The sequence below is a fragment of the Oncorhynchus mykiss genome, chromosome 12, assembly GCF_057628025.1.
Source record: "Oncorhynchus mykiss isolate SJ-2025 chromosome 12, ASM5762802v1, whole genome shotgun sequence".
In the NCBI taxonomy this organism is placed as follows: Eukaryota; Metazoa; Chordata; class Actinopteri; order Salmoniformes; family Salmonidae; genus Oncorhynchus; species Oncorhynchus mykiss.
The window spans coordinates 31,890,358-31,915,321 of NC_143033.1; the positions used below are offsets into that span (position 1 = coordinate 31,890,358).

Sequence of the window (24,964 nt, forward strand, 5' to 3'; positions counted from 1 at the left end):
GCTAATTCCTGGGTGATGCATCATCTTGGTTTTGCCTGTAAAATGAGTTCTGGGGCACTTACAGACAAAATCTTTGCAGATTCTGAAACTTCAGAGTGTTTTCTTTCCAAAACTGTCAAGAATATGCATAGTCGAGCATCTTTTCGTGACAAAATATCGCGCTTAAAACGGGAACGTTTTTTATCCAAAAATGAAATAGCGCCCCTAGAGCTCTAACAGGTTAACCTCTTTAGGGTAGGTGAGACGCTACAGTCCCACCAGGCCAACATCCGGTGAAACTGCAGAGTGCTAATATTCTAAATACACCATTCGTTGTATTAAACATTCTTGTAAATACATGCATCTTACATAATTTAAAAGATTAACGTTTTATTAATCCAGCCGCTGTGTCAGATTTCCAAAAGGATTTACTGCGAAAGCGAACCAAGCGATTTTCTGAGGACAGCGCCCCGCACACACAAGTATTACTAGTATTTTCCAACCAAGCATAACTATCACGAAAGTCAGAAATAACAAATCGCTTACATTTGAAGATCTTCCTCTGGTGACAATGCCAAGTGTCCTAACTACACAGTGAATGTTTGATAACATCCATTTATATAGCCTAACACACTAAACACTAAACAACACTAAACAAAACGTTTATCCAGTCATGGTTGGTTTCATTGCAATCCTCTGGTTGTTACTAACACAACCATACTTGATGGTTCTTTTCCCAGGACGTATTGACCGATTTGAAGACACCAATCAATGACCTCATTGCGCACCAATGGTAGGACCGGTCTATCGTTGATTGACTATTTTGGCCCAATGACCACTGATCTTCTTGAAATCTAGCTTGGAAGATAGCCAATGAGCTGAGGTAAACTGCAATATGTAAAGGTTATACGTTCAAAGATCAGCCTTTGTCGTAAACTCTGGCGTAAAAGACGTTCATTCGCCTTTGCAAATCCTACTTGACAGAGCCACGAGTGTTATGCAAAGTAGTACATAGTCAATAGCATTTTCAGCAAGTTTATATATATATATATTATGGTGAATAAATCAGAAAAAGCTAAAACAAAGTCTAGGTATACAGATTTAACCCAAATTATAGAGGAAATTGACAGAGAAAGCGAGACCGCTTTCCGGTACCGGTAATGGACTGAGTTATGATTCCGTTATGGAGTTATTGGATTTTCAACTGCTGGGGAAGTGCGACAAACTGTTTGTGGACAACTTCAACATAAGCCCTACCCTGTTTACAGAGCTGAGAAAGCAGGATGTGTGGGCTTGTGGCAGCATTCAGACCAACAGAGTGGGCTTTCCAAAAACAAAGGTGAATGACATGCCTAAGCGGGCTGAGCGGGGTACCATGCGATGGATTCGTGAAGATGACCTGCTCTTTGTAAAGTGGATGAATACCAGAGAGGTGGTCATGTGCACAACTATCCACAAGTCCTTCAGTGGTGATCACGTTGTCAGGCATGTGAAGGACGGTAGCGGGGCATGGACCACAAACATTTTTCTCATTCCAGCTGCTGTGAAGGACTACAACAAGGGCATGTGAGGTGTGGACCTGTCAGATGCACTGATAGGATACTACAATGTTGTCCACAAGACCATGAAATGGTATAAGAAATATTGATATAATTTCATTGACATTGCTGTGGTGAAAGCCTTCATCCTCCAGAAGGAAATGGCCAAGAGCTGTGGACAGCCACCCATCTCACAGCTAGCCTTCAGGGAGCTGCTTATCCAGGAGCTTGCTAGAGCAAGTCCAATGCAGCACCTTCTGTCCACTCTACCTCTGTCCCTTCTGCTCCAACCAGTGGTGTTCACCTGCCCAGATTCATCTCTGCAGGCATGAATGTGCCTCCGGGCAAAAAGGGCACAGCAGGGAGATGTCGCTGTGCCCTTTGTCACAGGAAATGCCCCATCACCTGCACCACCTGTTCAGTAAGCCTCTGCTTTACAGCAGAAAGAGACTGCTATGGGCCATGGCACCAGCAGCACAATATTGTGTAGAGGACTGAGGGTCTTCACAATATTGTAAATAGAAAATGTGTAAGTAGTTACCCTTGTTTTGTTTAATTATTATTATTTTTTTAAATATTTTTGTGGGGTGTGTTAGAATAGCATTTATGTAATTTATATATAGCTCTTTCCTTCAAAATGTATCACTGTACCAATTTGGCCACTTGGGTACATTTGTGTTGGACACCTGGGTGACTTCATGCTCAATGTCATGTAGCTCGCTCATTTTTGAAGTTCTGTCTAAAACTTTGCTCAGCTATTGTTGCTATCTTATGGTCTTCATTCAAATCATCCCCAGCATCCTATCTGTATGTTTGGCTGTTCTTGTTCATTTGAAAGATGCAACAACAATAAAAAAACAGAAAATGTATGTTTATTTCCTTGTATTTTCTTCTACCAGATCTATTGTGTTATATTCAATTCACATTTCCACAAAATTCAGAGTGTTCCTGTAACGGTTTTCTTCATCTGAAGGAGAGGCGGACCAAAATGCGGCGTGGTGGTTATTCATGTTTTTAATAAAGACGACTATACATGAACAGACTGAACAAAACAAGAAAAGTGAAAACCTAAACAGTCCTATCTGGTGCAAACACAGAGACAGGAACAATTACCCACAAACACACAGTGAAACCCAGGCTACCTAAGTATGATTCTCAATCAGAGACAACTAATGACACCTGCCTCTGATTGAGAACCATACTAGGCCGAAACATAGAAATCCCCCAAAACAACAAACATATACTGCCCACCCAACTCACGCCCTGGCCATACTAAATAAATACAAAACAAAGGTAATACAGGTCAGAACGTGACAGTTCCCTTTCAAGTGATACCAAGAATATGCATATCCTTGCTTCTGGGACTGAGCTACATGCAGTTAGATTAGGGTGTGTCTTTAGGCGGAAATTGAGAAGGAGGGGGACCCCAAAGTTAAACAGCTTGGAAATGTCCAGAAAATTATGTCATGGCTTTAGAAGCTCCTGATAGGCTAATTGACATAATTTGAGTCAATTGGAAGTGTACATGTGGATGTTTTTCAAGGTCTACCTTCAAACTCAGTGCCTCCTTGCTTGACATAATAAGAAAATCAGAAGAAATCAGCCAAGACCTCAGAAAAAAAATTGTAGACCTCCACAAATCTTGTTCATCCTTGGGAGCAATTTCCAAATGCCTAAATGTACCACGTTCATCTGTAAAAACAATAGTACGCAAGTATAAACACCATGGGACCACGCAGCCGTCAAACTGCTCAGAAAGGAGACGCGTTCTGTCCCCTAGAGATGAACGTACTTTGGTGTGGAAAGTGCAAATCAATCCCAGAACAACAGCAAAGGACCTTGCTGGAGTAAACAGGTACAAAAGTATCTATATCCACAAAAAAAACGAGTCCTATATCGACATAACCTGAAAGGCCGCTCAGCAAGGAAGAAGCCACTGCTCCAAAACCGCCATAAAAAAGCCAGACTACGGTTTGCAACTGCACATGGGGACAAAGATCGTACTTTTTGGAGAAATGTCCTCTGGTCTGATGAAACAAAAATAGAACTGTTTGGCCATAATGACCATCGTTGTGTTTGTAGGTAAAAGGGAGGCTTGCAAGCCGAAGAACACCATCCCAACCTTGAAGCACGGGGGTAGCAGCATCATGTGGTAGGGGTGCTTTGCTGCAGGAGGGACTGGTGCACTTCACAAAATAGATGACTTCATGAGGAAGGGAAATTATGTGGATATATTGACGCAACATCTCAAGACATCAGTCAGGAAGTTATAGCTTGGTCTTCCAAATGGACAATGATCCCAAGCATACTTCCAAAGATGTGGCAAAATGGCTTAAGGATCACACAGTCAAGGTATTAGAGTGGCCATCAAAGTCCTGACCTCAATCTTATAGAATATTTGTGGGCAGAACAGAAAAAGCTTGGGTGAGCAAGGAGGCATACAAACCTGACTCAGTTACACCAGCTCTGTCAGGAGGAAAGGGCCAAATTTCACCCACCTCATTGTGGGAAGCTTGGGGAAGGCTACCCGAAATGTTTGACCCAAGTTAAACAATTTAATGGCAATGCTACCAAATACTAAATGAGTAAATGTAAACTGACCCACTGGGAATGTGATGAAAGATGTATAAGCTGAAATAAATAATTATCTGCTTTATTCTGACATTTCACATTCTTAAAATAGTGGTGATCCTAACTGACTTAAGACAGGGAATTTTTACTAGGATTAAATGTCAGAAATGTTGAAAAACTGAGTTTAAATGTCTTTGGCTAAGGTGTATGTAAACCTCCGACTTCAACTGTATGTAATAACACATAAAATGTTCTGGGCTAATAATGAAATAACACGCAAAAATACTTTCCTTCTCGTCTGGAAGCAGAGCTGCCATGTCTGTCGGCGCCATCTTTGTCTTTTGGCAATGCTAGGGACACCCAACAAAAAAAACTCTCCCTGGTGCTTTCCTTTCGCGTAGCTTTATTCTGTAACCTTTACACTGGGATTCAGGAAGCAACTTCAGGGACTGCATTTAGTAAATACATTTACATAGAACAAAACCAGAAACACAGGTGATGTACAGACATAAACTCTGGAATAGAAACAATAACACCTAGGAAAAGAACCTAAGGGAGTGACATATATATGGAAGGTAATCAGGCAGGTGATGGAGTCCAGGTGAGTCTGATGATGCGCTGGTGTGCTTAACGATGGTGACAGGTGTGTGTAATAATGAGCAGCCTTGGTGACCTCGAGTGCCGGAGAGGGAGTATACATGACAATCATTAATATGGTAAAAATGGCATCATTATCAATTAGTGTCACATCACATAATCATGCAACATCTTTCATCAGACAGCATCCTGTCAATTCAACCCAGGATTTCAAAACAAGCATTTAATTGCTGACAGCTGTGGGATACTGTAAAAAGACATTGCCCAATCTGTGAATGGCTTAAGTTTCCTGTGATGTAAACCAATTTGTTGTGGTTTTCCACAACAGAATGACACATCTATTTCATGCATATGACTACGTTCCTCTGTTGAGTCCTCCCTAATTTGAACAACTGTCTCTGGGGTGATGCCAGGTAGAGTGTAAGGCTTTGAGCAGAAGATAGATCAGCCATCTCCCCTCTTTAGCGTGTTGTCATTAATTTGTCCTGTACAGTCCAGTAACTCATTGGTAGGCCCCGTGGCAGTGACATGTTTGCATTTGGGGTCAAACATATATACTCAACATACCCCTTGAAGAAGTAGATTCATTCATTTGGACATAAAACAGGTAGTTTAGTATGTGGAGTGTGATGACGTTCAAAATCAGTCATAACTCAAGTTCTATGGTTTGTATTTATGGTTTGGGGGAGGACTTAGAAATGAATCTGATTTTCACAGATGCAATATATATACAATAGCTACCTTCATATACAATGGCTGCATCCAGGTCATGTATGTATGCCTGGCCACAGTTGGGCAGTAGGTTTCCTCATCATACCTGAAGATCAATCAGAATCAGAAATGCCACCCACCAGGTTATGATACACAGTACATGTAGCCTAATATCCATTCTGGTTGAAACCAACATGGTTCCCCTTGTTGAACACAATAAACTGGCGTTTTCTGTGAGCAAAACAGTTTCTTGATCCATTGTTCCAGATGACGCAATAGAATTGTTAGCATATGTTGTAACTATATTAGACATAACCACATTACCCACATTTGTTGAATCGTTATATGTGACAGTGTTAGTGGGCAGATAAAGAGGAAGTCTCATGGAAGTAAAGTCAGTCTAAAGGGAGCCCGTCTTAAAGGAGTCAGTCTATGGCAGAGTCTTAGATAGGTCTAAGGAGTACTTCCAGCACTTGTGCACGGTGAAGAACACTGTGAGGCAGGCAATGCGAAAGTGAAGTGCAGCATCTATAGCCTTCACCCTGGAGGGGAAGCCAAAGTCTGAGATGTTGATGGGGTAGCCCTCGAGGAGATTTTGCTGATTCACTGCCCAGTACTGGGAGCATGAAAGATACAAAACAAATGACCATTCACTACGAAAAACAAACATGTCATGTGTTAATTCATCACATTATGCAGTACCTACATTCAACGTTCTTGTCAATTACTGTCACTCTCCTATTATTGAGTTGCAACAGCAGGATATTTATTGACACATCAAAGCATTTGTTATTGACCAGTTAATTTGATTCAAATGATTCCTGTGCAGTGCTACAGTATCTTTGAAAAACAGCATGTTGTTCATAGGCACCGTCCATGTAAGGAGGTACTGTGTATCTGACCACAGGCTGGTGATCAGGGTGATGCCTGTCTCGTCAAATTGAGGAAACCTACGCCACATAAATCTGACATGACATCGCTTTGAGTTGTTATGGGGTGTCTGCCAGCACAGCAGAATCTATCAGCACCACAGTTAATTTGATCTCTGGGATACCTACATTTCAGCGCAACTGAACAGGACATTTGATTAAAGAAATCTTTTCAATCGCGCTGTGTTGTTGTTACTCAACTGTGTTGAGTTAATTTCCGTTAATTCTCTGAGTGAAAAAGACGTGGTAGGACGACATTATCATACTTCCCAACAGGTTTTGTAGAACAGTTTGTTTTTATATCTCATGCACATTGATTGATTATTTTATCTCATACTATACAAAGATAAATAATTTACATTTTTCTAAACTAGTCCAATCTGTAGGGGTTGGATTTATTGCTGTAACGTTCTGAGTGTAGTGGGTGAGAAGTCAGGCGCAGGAAGCAGAGAGTTCAGGGGAGTGCTATTTTAATGCACCACAACGGCGAACATAAGCCAACCCCACGAAAACACAGGGCGTAATACAAAACAAACGCCCCAAACAGGGGGACTTAAACTGTCCAGAAAAGACCCACGAAATGGGGAAGCACGTAACTCACAGACGTGCACACAAGTTTACACAACACAGAAGGTCACAATAATTAATCCCGCACAAGGAACCAGGCGGGCCGGCTGACTAAATAAAGCCTCACTAATTATACATAATTCAAAACAGGTGCACTCAATGAACACATAAGGGAGGGGGAGGAAATAATCAGTGGCAGCTAGTAGGCCGGCGACGACGACCGCCGACGACCGGCCCGTATCGTATACGCCGGGGACCCCTCGATGTCCAGAGGGGGAGGAGGGACCTCCGGCACCTCACCGTCCTGTAGGGGACCAGCTACCACCGGCCTGAGGAGAGACACATGAAACGAGGGGTTAATACGATAATAGGAAGGGAGTTGTAATCGATAACACACCTCGTTTATTCTCCTCAGGACTTTGAAAGGCCCTACACACTGCGGCCCAAGCTTCCGGCAGGGCAAGCGGAGGGGCAGGTTTCGGGTCGAGAGCCAGACCCTGTCCCCCGGTACAAACACGGGGGCCTCACTGCGGTGGCGGTCAGCACTCCTTTTCTGCCGTCCACTAGCTTGTTCAAGGGATTCCCGGACGGCCCTCCAGGTCTCTTTGGAGCGCTGCACCCATTCCTCCACCGCAGGAGCCTCGGTCTGGCTCGGATGCCACGGTGCCAGGACCGGCTGGTACCCCAACACACACTGAAAAGGGGACACATTAGTAGAGGAGTGGCGTAGTGAGTTCTGGGCCATTTCGGCCCAGGGGATGTACCTCGCCCACTCCCCTGGCCGGTCCTGGCAGTACGACCGCAGAAACCTACCCACCTCCTGGTTTACTCTCTCCACCTGCCCATTACTTTCGGGGTGATAACCGGAGGTCAGGCTGACCAAGATCCCCAGACGCTCCATGAACGTCCTCCATACTCGGGATGTGAACTGGGGGCCCCGATCAGAAACGATGTCCTCCGGCACCCCGTAGTGCCGGAAGACGTGGGTGAATAATGCCTCCGCAGTCTGTAGGGCTGTAGGGATACCGGGCAACGGGAGGAGACGGCAGGACTTAGAGAACCGATCCACAATCACCAGAACCGTGGTGTTCCCCTGAGACGGGGGAAGATCGGTCAGGAAGTCTACGGATAGATGTGACCATGGCCGTTGTGGAACGGGGAGGGGCTGTAACTTCCCTCTAGGAAGGTGCCTAGGAGCCTTACTCTGGGCGCATACTGAACAGGAGGAGACATAAACCTTAACGTCCCTAGCCAAGGTAGGCCACCAATACCTCCCCCGAAGGCTCCCTATTGTCCTCCTCACCCCAGGGTGACCCGAGGAGGGTAGGACGTGAGCCCACCGAATCAGTTGGTCCCGAACACCAAGCGGCACGTACTTCTGCCCCGCCGGACACTGAGGAGGCGCGGGTTCAGCCCATAACGCCCGCTCGATGTCCGAGTCCACCTCCCATACCACTGGTGCTATCAGCTTTGAGGCGGGAAGGATGGGAGTAGGTTCGGTGGACCTATCCTCTGTGTCGTAAAGGCGGGACAGTGCATCTGCCTTCACGTTCTGGGAGCCCGGTCTGTACGATAAAGTGAACCGGAATCGGGTAAAAAAATATGGCCCACCTTGCCTGAAGCAGGTTCAGTCTCCTAGCTGCCCGAATATACTCCAGATTTTGGTGGTCGGTCCAGATGAGAAAGGGGTGCTTAGCCCCCTCAAGCCAGTGTCTCCACACCTTCAGAGCCCTGACCACTGCTAACAACTCCCGGTCACCCACATCATAGTTACGCTCCGCTGGGCTGAGCTTCCTCGAGAAGAAAGTTTTGGTGGCGTACCCGAGCACTGTGATAGCACGGCACCCACCCCAGCCTCGGACGCATCCACCTCCACTATGAATGCTAGAGAGGGGTCCGGATGGGCCAACACGGGTGCATCCGTGAACAGCGCCTTCAACTTGTTGAAAGCTCCGTCCGCCTCTGCTGACCACCGCAACCACACGGGACCCCCCTTCAGCAGTGAGGTAATTGGAGCCGCTACCTGGCCAAAACCCCGGATAAACCTCCGGTAGTAGTTGGCAAAACCCAAAAACCGCTGCACCTCTTTTACCGTGGTCGGAGTCGGCCAATTACGCACGGCCTTACTGCGGTCACCCTCCATCTCCACCCCCGAGGTGGAAATGCGATAACCCAGAAAGGAGACGGCTCGTTTGGAGAACACACACTTCTCAGCCTTGACGTATAGGTCATGCTCCAGCAGTCTACCAAGCACCCTGCGTACCAGAGACACATGCGCGGCGTGAGTGGCTGAGTAGATCAGAATATCATCGATATAAACAACTACTCCCTGCCTGTGCAGGTCCCTGAGAATATCGTCTACAAAGGATTGAAAAACGGCTGGAGCATTCTTTAACCCATACGGCATGACGCAGTACTCATAATGGCCGGATGTGGTACTAAATGCTGTTTTCCACTCGTCTCCCTTCCGAATACGCACCAGGCTATACGCGCTCCTGAGATCCAATTTTGTGAAGAACTGCGCCCCCTGAAATGAGTCCACTGCCGTAGCAATGAGAGGTAGTGGGTAGCTGAATCCCACCGTGATGGCATTTAGACCTCTATAATCAATACACGGACGCAAACCTCCCTCCTTTTTCCTCACAAAAAAGAAACTCGAGGAGACGGGTGAGATGGAGGACCGAATGTACCCCTGTCCCAGAGACTCTGTGATATATGTCTCCATAGCCAACGTCTCCTCCTGGGATAATGGGTACACGTGACTCTTGGGAAGCGCAGCGTCTACCTGGAGATCTATCGCACAATCCCTTCCCGGTCGATGTGGTGGTAATTTAGTCGCCTTCTTTTTACTGAAAGCGATTGCCAAATCGGCATACTCGGGGGGAATGCACACCGTGGGACCCTGGTCTGGACTCTCCACCGACGTGGCACCGATGGAAACTCCCAGACACCTTCCAGAACACTCCTCTGACCACCCCTGGAGAACCCCCTGTCTCCACGAAATTTTAGGATTGTGCCGGGCCAGCCAGGGAATCCCTAGCACCACTGGAAACGCAGGCGCATCAATAATGTAGAGACTGATACGCTCCCTATGATTCCCCTGTGTTACCATGTCCAGTGGAACCGTGGTCTCCCTGACCACCCCTGACCCTAATGGCCGGCTATCTAGGGAGTGCACGGGAAAGGGAGAATCTATCGGCACAAGCGGAACACTTAATTTAGTAGCGAGTCCGCGATCCATAAAGTTCCCAGCTGCGCCTGAATCGACTAGCGCCCTATGCTGGGAAGAGGGGAAAAATTTAAGGAAAAAAATCAAGACAAACATGTGACCAACAGGGGGTGGGTGAGTTTGGTGCTGACTCACCTGGGGTGATCGAGAAATGTTCCGCCTGCCATCTCGACTCCCAGACGGACCCCCCCAGCACCGATCGGCCGTGTGTCCTCTCCGACCACAGCTGGTGCAGAGGGAGCCTCCTCCTCCGGTACCCTTCGGCACAGTCCCTCCCAACTCCATCGGAACGGGAGTGGCGGTGCTGGGTGGTGGAACACACAGGACCCTCTCCGAACGCCTGCGGGCAGCCAGCAGATTGTCCAGTCGGATGGACATGTCAATTAGCTCATCCAGGGAAAGAGCGGTGTCCCGACACGCTAGCTCCCTGCGGACGTCCTCCCGGAGACTACACCGGTAGTGGTCGATAAGAGCCCTGTCGTTCCACCCAGATCCTGCTGCCAAGGTCCGGAACTCCAACGCGTAATCCTGGGCGCTCCTCTTCTCCTGCCGGAGATGGAATAGTCGCTCTCCCGCTGCTCGGCCATCTGGAGGGTGGTCAAACACTGCGCGGAAGCGGCGGGAAAACTCTGGGTAGTGCTCCTTCGCTGAGTCTGGGCCATTCCAGACTGCGTTCGCCCACTCCAGAGCACGACCCGTGAGACAGGAGATGAGGACACTCACCCTCTCCGCTCCCGAGGGAGTGGGTCTGACGGTGGCTAGGTACAGTTCCAGCTGGAGTAAGAACCGCTGGCACCCCGCCGCCGCTCCATCATAGACCCTCGGGAGCGTAAGACGGAGGGTGCTGGAGTCGGGAGATGGGGAGTCCTGAGGGGGGGGGGAGCCGAAGGTGGAGAGAGGAGACCACTTCTCTCCCATCGGTCCATTCTCTCCATCACTTGATCCATAGCCGTTCCGATCCGATGGAGAACGGTGGTATGATGTAGAACCCTTTCCTCCATCGATGGGAGGGGATTGGCTGTTGCTCCTGCTGACTCCATTCCTCAGGGTGCGGGATTCTGTAACGTTCTGAGTGTAGTGGGTGAGAAGTCAGGCGCAGGAAGCAGAGAGTTCAGGGGAGTGCTATTTTAATGCACCACAACGGCGAACATAAGCCAACCCCACGAAAACACAGGGCGTAATACAAAACAAACGCCCCAAACAGGGGGACTGTCCAGAAAAGACCCACGAAATGGGGAAGCACGTAACTCACAGACGTGCACACAAGTTTACACAACACAGAAGGTCACAATAATTAATCCCGCACAAGGAACCAGGCGGGCCGGCTGACTAAATAAAGCCTCACTAATTATACATAATTCAAAACAGGTGCATTCAATGAACACATAAGGGAGGGGGAGGAAATAATCAGTGGCAGCTAGTAGGCCGGCGACGACGACCGCCGAGCGCCACCCGAACGGGAAGGGGAGCCACCTTCGGTCGGAGTCGTGACAATTGCATAGTTTGTTTTAATATCTCATGCACATTGATTGATTATTTTATCTCATACTATGCAAAGATAAATAATTTACATTTTTCTAAACTAATCCAATCTGTAGGGGTTGGATTTATTGCACCCGTTACTGAGATGGTTGTTCCTGTTTAGATGTTTTAGGTTGTATTGTCTAATATATTCTACATCATAGTAGTCATTCTGAGCGCAGATATTGATTGATGAAATATTCAAATTCTTGGATATTATCCCTCTGGCTGGATTGGAATTACTAATCACTACACAAACTAGTGTATTGTGACTTGCAGATCTGATGTTGCTCATGACCAAGGCTTTTCAGACAACAATGTTGAGGATAACTAGGCCTAATGAAATCTTAAATATCATAAAGGATTTACTTTTAATTTAAACACAATAATTAGCTCCAGGAATAGAAGTTATTGAATACAACAACCATCTCTCTCTCACATTCACTCAAAAGGCATGCTGGGAAATATTCAAATATGGCTTTACACCCTACAGTGTTAAAACAACACCTCCAGTGATTAGTGTTTAAAAATGAAACACCTTGTGCTGAATACATGTGTTGATGTGTTTAAAAAGTGTTAGTCAATAACATGTTCTGGTGTTTGCAATCTAAATACTTTGACGCATTTTCATTGAAATTCTAAATGCCTTTCCGTATTTAAAAAAGTGTTACAGAAAATGATCAGTGTGATCAGATCCTGAAAACGTAGTTATACAATGTATGTATGCTGCAATTCAGCTTTAAGCTGCAAATGAGTACAATTCAAAATAAACCTTAAATATATATAGCCCTTAAATATATTAATGGCTTTGATACAACTATTAACTACCTTATATCTACAAACGTTTGTGGACACCCCTTCAAATGAGTGGATTCAGCTATTTCAGCCACACCCGTTGCTGAGAAGTGTATAAAATCAAGCACACAGCCATGCAATCTCCATAGACAAACATTGGCAGTAGAATGACCTTACTGAAGAGCACAGTGACTTTCAACGTGGCACCTTCATAGGATGCCACCTTTTCAACAAGTCAGATCGTCAAATTTCTGCCCTACTACAGCTGCCCCAGTCAACTATAAGTGCCGTTATTGTGAAGTGGAAATGTCTAAGAGCAACAACAGCTCAGACGCTGAGTGGAAGTTCACACAAGCTCACAGAACGGGACCACCGAGTGCAGAAGCACGTAGGGTGTAAAAATTGTCTGTCCCTGATTGCAACACTCACAACCGATTTCCAAACTGCTTATGAAAGCACAAGAACTGTTCGTCGGAATCTTCATGAAATGGGTTTCCATAGCCGAGCAGCCGCACATAAGTCTAAGATCACCATGCACAATGCCAAGCGTCGACTGGAGTGGTGTAATGCTCGCCGCCATTGGACTCTGGAACATTGGAAACACATTCTCTGGAGTAATGAATCACGCTTCACCATCTGGCAGTCCAACGGATCAATCTGAGTTTTGTGGATGCCAGGAGAACGCTACCTGCCCGAATGCATAGTGTCAACTGTAAAGTTTGGTGGAGGAGGAATAATTGTCTGAGGCTGTTGTTCATGGTTCGGGCGAGGCCCCTTAGTTCCAGTGAAGGGAAATCTTAACGCTACAGGATACAATGACATTCTAGACAAATCTGTGCTTCCAACCTTGTGGCAACAGTTTGGGGGAGGCCCTTTCCTGTTTCAGCATGACAATGTCCCCATGCACAAAGCGAGGTCCATACAGAAATGGTTTGTCGAGATCGTGTGGCATACCTTAACTGGCCTGCACAGAGCCCTGACCTCAACCCAGTCAAACACCCTTGGGAGGAATTGGAACACCGACTGCGAGCCAGGCCTAATCGCCCAACATCAGTGCCCGACCTCACTAACGCTCTTGTGGCTGAATGGAAGCAAGACCCCGTAGCAATGTTCCAACATCTAGTGGAAAGCCTTCCCAGAAGAGTGGAGGCTGTTATAGCAGCAAAGGAGGGCCAACTCCATATTAATGCCCAAGGTTTTGAAATGAGATGTTCAACAAGCAGGGGTCCACATGCTTTTGGTCATGTAGTGTATTTGAACAATCTATGAATCTTGGTATTCTAGGCATGACTCAGTTCCTAACTGGCAAGCGCTCAATAAGTGACTCATACCTGTCTCACCCACGCTGCCCTATTTTAATTTTTGTCATTTAGCAGACACTCTTATCCAGAGCAACTTACAGGAGCAATTAGGGTTAAGTGCCTTGCTCAAGGGCACATTGATGGATTTGTTTACCTAGTCAGCTCGGGGATTCAAACCAGCAAACTTTCAGTTACTGGCACAACGCTCTTTACCGCTAGGCTACCTGCCGCCCATTAATTATTGCTTGCTCTATTAGTTACCCTCAACAACTCAGTGAACCTGGAACAGGCTAATACTGTACTAACATCAACACTTGCAACAGTGGTCCCAAACAGTAAGCCAGGCCTGGAGTGCCACCTCAGTACTCGTGCCCCCCTCTCTGGCCAGGCAGAGCCCAGCTACAATGCTATACAAATTATCTAAAATGATATTGGAGGCAGCTTATGGTATATAAATGAACATTCAATTCTCTGGCCATGGAAACCTGACGAGCCAGCCGAGGCGTCCCCGGTTGCTCCTGTAGCGACACCCGGACCTGACGTCCGCCATACTATCAAACAAAAAAACACTCCCTGGTGCTTCCCTTTGGTGTAGCTTTATTCTGTAACCTTTACACTGGGAGTCGGGAAGCAAGTTCAGGGAGTGTATTTAGTAAATAAATTTACATAGGACAAAACCAGAAACACAGGTAGGATAAAGACATTAACTCTGGAACAGAAACAACAACACCTAGGAAAATAATCTAAGGGAGTGACTTATATAGGGAAGGTAATCAGGCAGGTGATGGAGTCCAGGTGAGTCTGTTGAGGCGGTGATTCGCGTAACGATGGTGACAGGTGTGCATTATAATGAGCAGCCTTGGTGACCGGAGAGGGAGTATACGTGACAATCGTTAATATGGTAAACATGCCATCATTATCAAGTAGCGTCACATCACATAATCATGCAACATCTTTCATCAGACAGCATCCTGTCAATTCATCCCAGGATTTCAAAACAAGCATTTAATTGCTTACAGCTGTGGGATACTGTAAAAATACATTTCCCAGTCTATTTAATGAAAACCTGTGAATGGCGTAAGTCTCCTGTGATGTAAACCAATTTGTTGTGGTTTTCCACAACATAATGACACATCTATTTCATGCATATGACTACATTCCTCTATTGAGTCCTCCCTAATTTGGACAACCGTCTCTGGGGTGAAGCCAGGTAGCGTGTAAGGCTTTGAGCAGAAGATATATCAGCCTCTTTAGCGTGTTGTTGTCGTTAATTTGTTCTGTACAGTCTACAGTCCAGTAACTCATATGCAGGCCCCGTGGCAGTGACATGTTTGCATTTGGGGTCATTTTTATACTCAACATACCCCTTGAGGAAGTAGATTAATTATTTTGGAAATAAAACAGGTAGTTTAGTATGTGGAGTGTGATGACATTCAAATCAGTCATAAGTCAAGTTCTATGGTATGTATTTATGGTTTGGGGGAGGACTTAGAAAGGTATCTGATTTTCATGGATGCAATTTATATACAATAGCTACCTTCATATACAATGGCTGCATCCAGGTCATGTATGTATGCCTGGCCACAGTTGGGCAGTAGGTTTCCTCATCATACCTGAAGATCAATCAGAATCAGAAATGCCACCCACCAGGTTATGATACACAGTACATGTAGCCTAATATCCATTCTGGTTGAAACCAACATGGTTCCCCTTGTTGAACACAATAAACTGGCGTTTTCTGTGAGCAAAACAGTTTCTTGATCCATTGTTCCAGATGACGCAATAGAATTGCTAGCATATGTTGTGACTACATAACCACATTACCCACATTTTTTGAATCATTATATGTGACAGTGTTAGTGGGCAGATAAAGAGGAAGTCTCATGGAAGTAAAGTCAGTCTAAAGGGAGCCCGTCTTAAAGGAGTCAGTCTATGGCAGAGTCTTAGATAGGTCTAAGGAGTACTTCCAGCACTTGTGCACGGTGAAGAACACTGTGAGGCAGGCAATGCGAAAGTGAAGTGCAGCATCTATAGCCTTCACCCTGGAGGGGAAGCCAAAGTCTGAGATGTTTATGGGGTAGCCCTCGAGGAGATTTTGCTGATTCACTGCCCAGTACTGGGAGCATGAACGATACAAAACAAATGACCATTCACTACGAAAAACAAACATGTCATGTGTTAATTCATCACATTATGCAGTACCTACATTCAACGTTCTTGTCAATTACTGTCACTCTCCTATTATTGAGTTGCAACAGCAGGATATTTATTGACACATCAAAGCATTTGTTATCGACCAGTTAATTTGATTCAAAATATTCCTGTGCAGTGCTACAGTATCTTTGAAAAACAGCATGTTGTTCATCTCAATGTTTTCATAGGCACCGTCCATGTAAGGAGGTACTGTGTATCTGACCACAGGCTGGTGATCCGGGTGATGCCTGTCTCGTCAAATTGAGGAAACCTACGCCACATAAATCTGACATGACATCGCTTTGAGTTGTTATGGGGTGTCTGCCAGCACAGCAGTATCTATCAGCACCACAGTTAATTTGATCTCTGGGATGTCAACCAACATGTTATATAAATTTACACAATCTCCTCTGTCTTGCAAGACTCATAAACATCCCTGTTCTTTTCTGAAGACAAGGTATGGGAAGGTACCTTGTACCCAATTTGTGCATGTTTGTGCTTATTTTGTAGCAATCGCTCCGACAAATTAAACTAAATTATACTGCAGAATTTGGAGTTGGTGAAGTAGAACCTTGCTTCAGATCAGTAATTGTAATTTATGAATGGTCTGGCAGTTTGACTGTAAGTCTGTAGTTGTGGTGGTTCTCAGTAAGTTCAGTTACAATAACCGTACACAGCTTCCCATTCCCATCACTGTCAAACACTCCCTAAAACACTTCAGCGAGCAGGCCTTTCTAAACCTGGCCCGGGTATCCTGGAAGGATATTGACCTCATCCCTTCAGTAGAGGATGCCTGGTTATTCTTTAAAGGTGCCTTCCTCACCATCTTAAGTAAGCATGCCCCATTCAAAAAATGTAGAACCAGGAACAGATATAGCCCTTGGTTCTCCAGACCTAACTGCCCTTGACCAGCACAAAAACACCCTGTGGCGTTCTGCATTAGCATCGAACAGCCCCCGTGATATGCAACTTTTCAGGGAAGTTAGGAACAAATATACACAGGCAGTTAGGAAAGCTAAGGCTAGCTTTTTCAAGCAGAAATGTGCATCCTCTATTACAAACTCAAAGTTCTGGGACACTGTAAAGTCCATGGAGAACAAGAGCACCTCCTCCCAGCTGCCCACTGCACTGAGGCTAGGAAACACTGTTACCACCGATAATTCCACAATAATTGAGAATTTCAAGAATAATTTTTCTACGGTTGGCCATGCTTTCCACCTGGCTACCCCTAACCCGGTCAACAGCACTGCACTCCCCACAGCAACTCGCCCAAACCTCCCCCACTTCTCCTTCACCCAAATCCAGATAGCTGCTGTTCTGAAAGAGCTGCAAAATCTGGACCCCTACAAATCAGCCGGGCTAGACAATCTGGACCCTCTCTTTCTAAAATGATCTGCCGAAATTGTTGCAACCCCTATTACTAGCCTGTTCAACCTCTCCTATTACTAGCCTGTTCAACCTCTCTTTCGTATCGTCTGAGATTCCCAAAGATTGGAAAGCTGCCGCGGTCATCCCCCTCTTCAAAGGCATCCTCGGTAGACTCGACAACGGACACTTGACAGGCCAACCGGGTCTGTAAACTCAGCTGAGGCGTCCCCGGTTGCTCCAGTAGCAACACCCGGACCCAACGTCACCCATACTAACAAAAAAAACACTCCCTGATGCTTCGCTTTGGTGAAGCATTATTCTGTACCCTTTACACTGGGAGTTGGGAAGCAAGTTCAGGGACTGTATTTAGTAAATACATTTACATAGAACAAAACAAGAAACACAGGGCTACTCGATGCTAATGCAGTACGCCGCAGGATGTTTTTGTGCTGGTCAAGGGCAGTCAGGTCTGGAGTGAACCAAGGGCTATATCTGTTCCCATTTTTAAAAAAATTGAATGGGGCATGCTTATTTAAGATGGTGAGGAAAGCACTTTTAAAGAACAACCAGGCATCCTCAACTGATGGAATGAGGTCAATATCTTTTCAGGATACCCGGGCCAGGTTGATTAGAAAGGCCTGCTCGCTGAAGTGTTTTTGGGAGCGTTTGACTGTGATGAGGGGTGGGCATTTGACTGCGGACCCATTCCGAACACAGGCAATGAGGCAGTGATTGCTGAGATTCTGGTTGAAGACAGCAGAGGTGTATTTAGAGGGCACGTTGGTCAGGATGATATCTATGAGGGTGCCCGAGTTTACGGATTTGGGGTTGTACCTGGTAGGTTCCATGATAATTTGAGTGAGATTAAGGGCATCTTGCTTATATTGTAGAATGGCCGGGGTGTTAAGCATATCCCAGTTTAGGTCACCTAACAGTACAAACTCTGAAGATAAATGCGGGGTAATTAATTAACATATGGTGTCCAGGGTGCAGCTGGGGGCTGAGGGGGGTCTGTAACAAGTGGCAACAGTGAGAGACTTATTTCTAGAAAGGTGGATTTTTAAAAGTAGAAGGTCAAACTGTTTTGGCACAGACCTGGATAGCATAACATAACTCTGCAGGCTGTCTCTTCAGTAGATTGGAACTCCACCCCTTTTGGCAGTTCTATCTTGGCGGAAAATGTTATAGTTGGGGATGGAATTTTTTGAATTTTTGGTGGTCTCGCAAAGCCAGGATTCAGACACGGCTAGGACATCAGGGTTGGTGGATTGTGCTAAAGTAGTGGAAAAAATTAACTTAGGGAGGAGGCTTCTGATATTAACATGCATGAAACCAAGGCTTTTACGGTTACTGAAGTCAACAAATGACTGCGCCTGGGGAATAGGAGTGGAACTGGGGGCTACAGGGCCTGGGTTAACCTCTACATCACCAGAGGAACAGAGGAGGAGTAGGATAAGGGTATGGCTAAAGGCTATAAAAACTGGTCGTCTAGTGCGCTGGGGACAGAGAATAAAAGGAGTAGATTTCTGGGTGTGGTAGAATAGATTCAAGGCATAATATACAGACAAGGGCATGGTAGGATGTGAGTACAGTGGAGGTAAACCTATGGGTTGTGTGATGATAAGAGCGGTTTTGTCTCTGGAGGCATCAATTAACATAGGTGAGGTCTCCTCGTGTGTGGGGTGGAACGAAGGGGCTATCTAAAGCAATTTGAGCGGGACTGAGGGCTCTACAGTGAAATAAAACAATAAAAACTAGCCAAATCAGCAGTAGACAAGGCATATTGACATTAGAGAGAGGCATAAAGCAATCACAGGTGTTGATCAGGAGAGCCAAGACAACAACGGGTAAATGGCAAAGAAATGGCCGAGCGGGTCAGTTAGATACATACAGGACCTGAGTTCGAGGCTGAGGCCGACAGGTAACAAAATGAGGTACGGCGTTATTGAAACAGTCCAGGGGGCATCAGCTGTGTAGCCAAGTGATCATAGGGTCAAAAGAGTAGCAATAGGTTAGACGGTATTCACTACTGTAAATGATTAGTTATTGGAGAAACAAGACCAAGATGAGACTCTGGACAAGGCGGATACGGTATATTAGAGGCCTTTAATCAAGCATGATAATATCTGGCAAACGTGCAGCACGGCTCCTATTCGTCCAACCCTTAGGGAGCTTTCGGAAAAAGAGGAGGTACGACATATTTGGGCAGTACATTTATACATTGAAATGACATAGGTAGATTCTAGTAGTCCTGGCTCCTGGTTGGTTGTTCGTAGGTGATAGACAGTCCTCTCCAGCCTGGCGTCAGTATCCCATTGGTTCTCGACAGAGTTCTTTGTCTTTGGAGCCCATCCCAAAGGGTTTTGAGCAGTGTTTATTTATGGGTTGTCAGTGTGTTTTATCTTATTCCGCCACCCTGGTGGGGGTTTCCCGTGCAGTTAGTATATTGAGAAACAGAGAGAGAGAGAGGGTATAACACAGAGTACAAGCCAAAATTGTATGGTTAAGCCCAGGCAGACAACAGTCAGTGAATGCGTCATTACATGTTTTAATATGTTATTACAACACTACTACACTGGGCGAGCAGGGGACACAGCATTCAGAAAAAGCTAATGGGCCGGGGCTAGTGGATGGTTCTGTGGCGATATCGTAGCAGAATAGCCTGTTGAGACCACATCAGGCGATCACGTCGGCAGTCCAATCATGGTGGAGCGGCGGGGCTCCATGTTGACAATAAAGGGTCCAGGCCGATTGGCAAAGGAGGTAATTGTAGCCCTAGAATTAGTTGGTATATGGGCCTAGCTCGAGACTAGCTGGTGCTTACTCCGGGACAGAGGCGTTAGCTATCAGTAGCCAGTCGTTTGCAGCTAGCTAGCTAGCTAGCAGCTAGCTAGGATTAATGATCCAGTGTATTGATCCAGAGCGGCAGGAATCCGGTGATATGGTAGAGAGAATCAGTCCGATATGCTCTGGGTTGATATCGCGCGGTGCATACTGGCAGGTGATTGTCCGAGCTAAGGCTGGCTGATTCCGGGAAAAAAGGCGAGGACAGCTAGCTGTGACTAACAAAGACTAGTAGCTAGTTAGCTGGCTAGCTCCTGATGGAAGTTCCAGTTATAAGGAATAAAAATAGCAGATCCGTACCACATTGGGTGAGGTGGGTTGCAGGAAAGTATATTTAGTTCGTAGATAGAAGTGAGATTAAGATATATATGAAAAAGACCGGCTATTTATAAGGGATAAGACGAAGATAGATATAAACGTCCTACTGTGCCACCATCTTGGAAACTATCATTAACTACACTATATATCCAAAAGTATGGGACACTCCTTCAAATTAGTGGATTCAGCTATTTCAGCCACAGCCGTTGCTGAGAAGTGTATAAAATCAGGCACACCGCCATGCAATCTCCATAGACAAACATTGGTAGTAGAATGACCTTAATGAAGAGCACAGTGACTTTCAACGTGGCACCTTCATAGGATGCCACATTTTCAACAAGTCAGTTGGTCAAATGTCTGCCTTGCTACGGTACAGCTGCCCCAGTCAACTGTAAGTGCTGTTATTGTGAAGTGGAAACGTCTAGGAGCAACAACAGCTCAGACGCGAAGTGGACACAAGCTCACAGAATGGCTCACACATACTTTTGGTAATTTAGTGTATTTGAACAATCTATTAATCTCGGTATTCCAGACATGACTCAGTTCCTAATTGTTAAGCTCTCATTAAGTGACTCATACCTGTCTCACCCACGCTGCCCTATTTATATTTGAGTCATTTAGCAGACGCTCTTATCCCGAGCGATTTACGGTTAGATGAATCGTTCAAGGGCACATCGACAGATTTTCCCCCAGGAACAGGCTAATACTAATGTCAACACTTGCTACAGTGGTCACTAACAGGAAGCCAGGCCTGGAGTTCCACCCTAGTACCCATGCCCCCCTCTCTGGCCAGCAGATTCCAGACATTTTGTCTGTGAAGGGCTGGGTGTGTCTCCCTTGGGGTCTGAAGCCATAGTGAGGGGGATGTGGAGGGCTGTCATATGATTTACCGGGTACCATCTTCTTCTTCTTGGGAACTGGAGGACGCCGCAAAGGAGCAGCTGGGTAGATCACCTGATATGTGTGGAGATTTTAGGGGAAGGTAGGGGGAGGACGGGTTTCCCTGAGGTCACTATACTCATCTGAGGAGGAACCGCGCTGGTCACCTTCTTAGTCACATCCTCATCACCAAAGAAATTGGCCACCTTGAAAGCATGTTTCTTCTCTCCAAATATGCAACACACTTCCCCTGAGCAGGCCAAGGTCCTTGTACTGAACCCCACTCTCCTGGCAGGCTCGCAGCAGCTCTGGATCCTCCCTCTGCAACCTGTTCAGCCGAATACACCTAAAGTCATTTGCTGGGGTTGTCAGGGTACCAATGCACCCTGAATTCTCCTGCAGGGCAACAGTCAACCGCTCCACAAACATGTCCACTTTCTGGGTCTCCAACTTTTCCACCTTCTTGATCAGTCTTTTCAGGAAAAACACCACTGCTGCAATCTCCTTTTCCATCATGTTTGACTGATATGCTGTAATGATGGTCCAAATTCGTAATTGCTGTTCATCAACATTTGGACAACTATAAATCAGCTCAAACTGATGCAACCCAAGCCAAGGGCGTGTGACTACTAAAACAAACTCATAGCTAGTTGTCTGTCTTGTGCAACTCATGCTGAATCATTTTGAAACAGGAAACGCTGGGTCTTATTCTTTGCTAATGGCCTTCATCATGCATGTATTGCTCTCATTAAAATGTTGGCTTGGCCTTTAGTATACGCTAAGCCTGTGCCAGTAACCCCTAAGGATACAAGTGGCTCTGTGGCTGTTCTGCAGGCTGTCACATAGCAGCCTACAGTAGCACCTGTGTACCTACCCAATGCCTGAAATGCTAAAAAGAGAGAAACCATGGTTTTATGGGGAGGAATCATCTGATGGAACAGTTCCAATGCCTCCCATTGAACATGCCTCCCCTATAGATATGTACCTGCGCAAATGTCATTTTGTTCAGAAAATACTGCACATTTTGTATTACATACAGTGTAATGAATAAATACTAGAAAGAAAACATAAGACTTAAAAAAAAAACAGACACAACTGAGCGAAGCAGCAGGCTTGAGTGAAATAAGCTTTTTGTGCTTTTGGAACATTTCTGGGAACTTTTATTTAAGATAATGAAACTTGGGACCAACACATGTTGCATTTATATTTTTGTACAGTTTAAATAAGTTTGTAACTTTCTGACCCTTCACCCTATTTGGGCACAAAATATTTTTATTGTCCCCCACGATGAAGTGGAGGGGACTTTGGATCTGTCTCCGTCCATTAGTACGTTAGTCACTTGATATATCAGACAGTACTGGCCCGATTTTGACTAAACTTGAGTGAATTATGCGTCTTGCCATAGAGATCCGGCATTTACAAAATTACACTGATTGGCCCAAGGTGGGAAATATAGTGATTAACTGAAATCTGTTAGTCACACGATATCTCAATTGGCACAAGGGGGTTGCTGCGTCATTCGTGAGAGACGACATGTTTACTGTTGCCTTGTTTAACCTTTAATTATCCAGGTTAGTCTGTTTCATTGAAATAACATCTCTGTTGCAAGAGAGAACGGGGATGAATGTGAACCTTAGAACAAAAACAATCAATAAGGAGCAGAGACAGAGAATCATAATATGTACTTTAATGTACTGTATGTCCCAGGTTTCTATGTGAGGAAACTATTCTACCTACACCATGTTGTTCCCAGCTCTTAGATGACATATTAACTGAAACACGACATGCAAAGGTAGCACACGTCCAGAGCTCTGCCCAGTGATATTACCGTCTCAGAGCAGGGAGTGTTAATTACACAGGAAGAATGACTCAGGGACTTCAGATTGATTACCACTACCGATAACTTCAGTTTTTTAAATTTATTTTTTATGTTTACCTAATTTCCACACGTTTGTATACCTTCTACAGTACATGCATTGGTACTTGCTCAACTAAATACAGGGACAAAACTGAGATGCACAAGATACATGATCAAATCTAATTGAAATCAATACTTGTATTTTGTGGTTTTGTCTTGAGTTTATTTGCATTTAATTCATAGTTTTCACTATCTAATGTGTTAGATCAATCTTGTATTCTCACAGCCCAAGAAGAATGTTCTCAGTCATTGAACCCAGAAACTCTTTTGATTGCAAAATAATTCATAGAATTCACAAAACTAAGAGTAATAATAACAATAATAATACATTTATTTTATATAGCACTTTTCATTATAAAATAATCTCAAAGATGCTTAAAAACAAAAAACAAAATGACATGTAGTTCTTGGGTGGATCTGATAAAATCCCTATCTATGAAAACAAATAATCTACTGTAATTATTGAGGCAGGAAATACCCACATTTCCTAAAAACCCTAGAGAACCTGCTTGGAAAATGGGATAGTGATTTTGTGTGTTTAGTGTTGAACAGCTTGTTGATTCGATGAGAAGGAGCTGGGGCAGATTAGCTGTGTTGTAATTCTTTGGTGGAACAGATTTTTTCTGACTTGCCTCTAGAGTCTAAACTGTAAAAACTTCCATATCTGTTCTGTGAACCTTTTTTAATGAGGTTTGTAGTAGAAAATAATAATAACATTTCATATATTTTTTGTCGCCCAGTGCATTTTTCAGACTTGTCTGATCAGACTCTAACGGCATGGTGACTTAAAGGAAATACTAATTGTAATGTTTTTTGGGAGATGAATCCTTGCATTAAGTGTTTGACTCTTGGATAACGCATACTTGATAAGAGAATTATGTTCTCCAGGTACATCACCCAATTTAACTATATTACTCTCAGTCTGCAAAACAGAATTTGTAAGATCCTGGTCGAATGAAACAGACGGAGGCCCAGCTAAATAGTCAAAAAGGTTTATTCACGGAACGTTCTAAAGTCAAGAATACAAAACAATTCATTTTATACTGACTTCTCACACCCACACATTCACACAGCCATACGCACACACACACAAACAGACGCACATACACACATACCCACACACACATGCACACAAACAGACGCACACACATGTCCTGCTACGCACACACTGTCACGTCCTGACCTTAGTTCCTTTTGTATGTTTCTATTTTAGGTTGGTCAGGGCGTGAGTTGGGGTGGGCATTCAATGTTTTTGTTCTATGTTTGGTATTTCTATGTGTTTGGCCTGGTATGGTTCCCAATCAGAGGCAGCTGTCAATCGTTGTCTCTGATTGAGAATCATAAAGAGTCTCCCTCCTGTCCAGCGCTGCCAGAGTCTCCCTCCTGTCCAGCACTGCCAGAGTCTCCGGTCAGTCAGGAGCTACCAGAGCAGCCTGTCAGTCAGGAGCTGCCAGAGCCGCCCGTCAGTCAGGAGCTGCCAGAGCCGCCCGTCAGTCAGGAGCTGCCAGAGCTGCCTGTCAGTCAGGAGCTGCCAGAGTCGCCCTTCACTCCGGCGCTGCCAGAGTCTCCCACCTGTCCGGCGCTGCCGGAGTCTCCCTTCTATTCGGGGCCTGCTGTAAGGGTCCCCAGTCCGAGGTCGGCGGCGAGGGTCGCCGCTCCAAAGGCACCACTTAAGTGGGCCAAGACTATGATGGAGTGGGGTCCAC

General features: G+C 45.4%; 1 pseudogene; it reads right to left on the reverse strand.

The window, feature by feature from the left end:
* Positions 1-5,826: 5,826 nt before the first annotated feature.
* On the reverse strand, positions 5,827-21,856 carry LOC118937817 (protein BTG3-like; annotated as a pseudogene).
* Positions 21,857-24,964: the final 3,108 nt, after the last annotated feature.